Source organism: Vigna radiata, chromosome 5, assembly GCF_000741045.1.
Source record: "Vigna radiata var. radiata cultivar VC1973A chromosome 5, Vradiata_ver6, whole genome shotgun sequence".
NCBI lineage: Eukaryota > Viridiplantae > Streptophyta > Magnoliopsida > Fabales > Fabaceae > Vigna > Vigna radiata.
Window position 1 is genome coordinate 14,168,279 of NC_028355.1, and position 3,014 is coordinate 14,171,292.

Genomic DNA, 3,014 nt, shown 5'->3' on the forward strand with positions numbered 1-3,014 from the left:
AATACTAGTTCTTCAAACTTTTTCACGTTTTATAATTTCATCCAAATGCTGCTTTATGTGGGCTTATGAGCCTGGTTAACATGTTGACCATTGGCCCATTAACCTTTTTATCATGCTTCTTTTCCATGAACTACATTAATAATAAATAAGTATTTGTTTTAATATATGTTTTGTTAATAAAAGTCTTTTTAAAAAATATAATGTGTCAAATTTCACATAATAATTGCACTTTATCATATCATATTTTTTTATTTATGATGATGAACTTGTTAAATATATGCTATCTCTTCTAGCTCATTTATATATGTATTATTAAGTTTATTTATATCTCTAACCTTCTACTTGTAAATTAGAAATATTAATACATGATGATTTGATTCATAAACATTTAGAGTAAGTATTCGTTTATGTGTCAATCCATTTTTTCTTTTCTTCTTTTTAATTTTATGTGATAAAGTCTTGGTTGTTATTGAAAACTTTAACATATTTACAAGCTCAGTACACTTTTTGACATTCTTTTTCATTATAAATTAAAGGTTTAATAGATTTGGAGGTCCCTATATTTGGGAGTTTGTTTCAATTGAGTCCTCTAATTTTTTCAGGTGGCACCGTTTCAAGTGCATAGGTGAATTATAAAAAGGTATATTTGAAGGTGAAATCCCTAAATTAAAAGAGATTTCACCCTTTTATAATCTACCTATGCACTTGAAACGATGCCACCTGGAAACGTCAGCGTGTCACATGTTCAAAAACTTCATGACGGTAAGTGCATTTAACGGAAAGACTTTTATTGATTCAAATTGACAAAATTAGGGATCTAATTTATCACTTCAAATTAGAGGACGGGACTTCCGAACCTATTAAACCTAAATTAAATTATAAGTTTATTAAAAATCAATAATATTTCTATACTTAATATTTCATTTTGACTGCAATATTTTGTAAGTAATATTCTGAAGGCAATATATGTTTTATACGCATAAAAAACTACACTTATGTAACATGTTATTAATGTAGTCCATGCGAAAACAACCATAATATTCCAAAGAGTGAAAGAATGGGCTTTTATGCAAAAGTTAATGGGCCTGTGGACAACATGTTAACTAAACGAGGGTTACTCCCAACACTACTCAATATTGCTTCCTGCACCACCACATTCAAAAAATGTTATTCTTCAACAGATTTCAAAATTCATTTAAAATTTTTGAAACTTCTTTAAATGGATTTTGAAATCCGTTGTTCGAAAAAAAATTTAACGATATGTCAAAAGAAATTTTTTTTAACAGATTTCGAAATTCATTAAAAACTTGAAAAATTCATCGAAGAAAAGAAACGTGGTATAGGATTTTTTGAAATATAAAGAATAGTTTTAGAAATTTTTAAAACTGTGGTGGTGGTGGTGGTGTAAAAAAGTAATGTGTGGTGGTGTAGGAAGTATGGACCTAACTAAATTTATGAGTTCACATAAAACCTAACTAACACTTTTTTTATGAGGGGTGTCTAGTTTAAAGAAACACTTGATTATTATTTACGTAGTCCATGTCAAAACAAAAGATAAAAATACTTAGACAACATTTTTTGACAACATTTGAACATCATCATACGTGTCATTGTGTGATTGATTCATGGTGGTGTCATTGTGTCATTTGAATCAATCATACAATGATACGTATGATTGATGTTCAAATGTTGTCAAAAAATGTTGTCCAAAACAAATACTACAAATAATTAACTATGTTTTATTTTGGTTCATGAGCCTGATTAACATATTCTCCATTGTATCATAGCCATTAACTTTTTCATAAAAATTCATTTACTCACTATTTAGATTATTAGGATTTTGTGCGGACTACATTAATAATATGCAAGTATTTGTTTTTAATTTAGTTAATTGCAATATTTACTATAATAAAAATAAATTTTCTCTCATTAACACAAGAAAATTTGACGATGATGTTTTATGAAAGAAAAATTAACATATTAATTTGTGATTGGATAATAATGTAAAAAAAAAAATAAGTACTTAAATAGTTAAAGTAAACTATATATTTTTATCCAATATAACGAAGAAAAATAAAAGAATGAAATAATTTATTAACATAGGTTTTTGTTTCATTGATTTTTTTCCTTCTTTATGGTTAGTATTTATAAAAAGTAAAAAGAAAAAAAAAAGTTTATCATATTACAATTAAGTTTGATTAGATCATAAATTAAATATTAACTTACAAATTAGTTTGATTAAAAGCGTTTGGTAAGATATTTAGAGTAACTCATTCTAATAGACAGAAACTATTTTAACTAACTTATAACTTGTATTTTATTTTATTTACTTGTCATTATCTTTTACATTTTAATAAATTCTATTGTTATTCTTAATTTACCTCGTGATAAAAAAATAAAAAATAAATTTTCTAATTATGATTAAAATATATAGTTATTAAATTAATAAAAAGTTATTAAAAATAATTATAAAAAAACAGTTATAAAATAATTAAGGTTTAATGTCTCAATAGGTCTCTATTTTCGTCCAGAATCTCAATATATTCTGTATATTTCATTTTTCAATTCAAAAATTAAAAAAATACAATTCAGTCACGTTTTTAATGTCACGTAATAAAAAATTACACTGTCAGCATACTCTTCCTAAGGACGTCATCTCAATCTGACGGAAAGGTCCTATTTAATTCAATTTTACAAAAATAAGGACTCAATTGACACGCCGAAAAAGAAAGGAACCTATTTGAGATTCTAGACGAAAATTGGACCTATTGAAACATTAAACGAATAATTAATAAAATCTTTTAATTTTTGAGAGATAATTAGTTATTGCCTTTTTTATGTGTTAAATTATTTTTTTAATTTTAAAAAAATCAAATATTTGATTAATTGATTAAACACAAAAGTTACCGTCAGTAAAAATTAAAAAAACTAATTATGCAACAGTAATTTAAATTAACAAATATAAAATTTAATTTATAAGAAATAATATATATATATATATATATATATATATA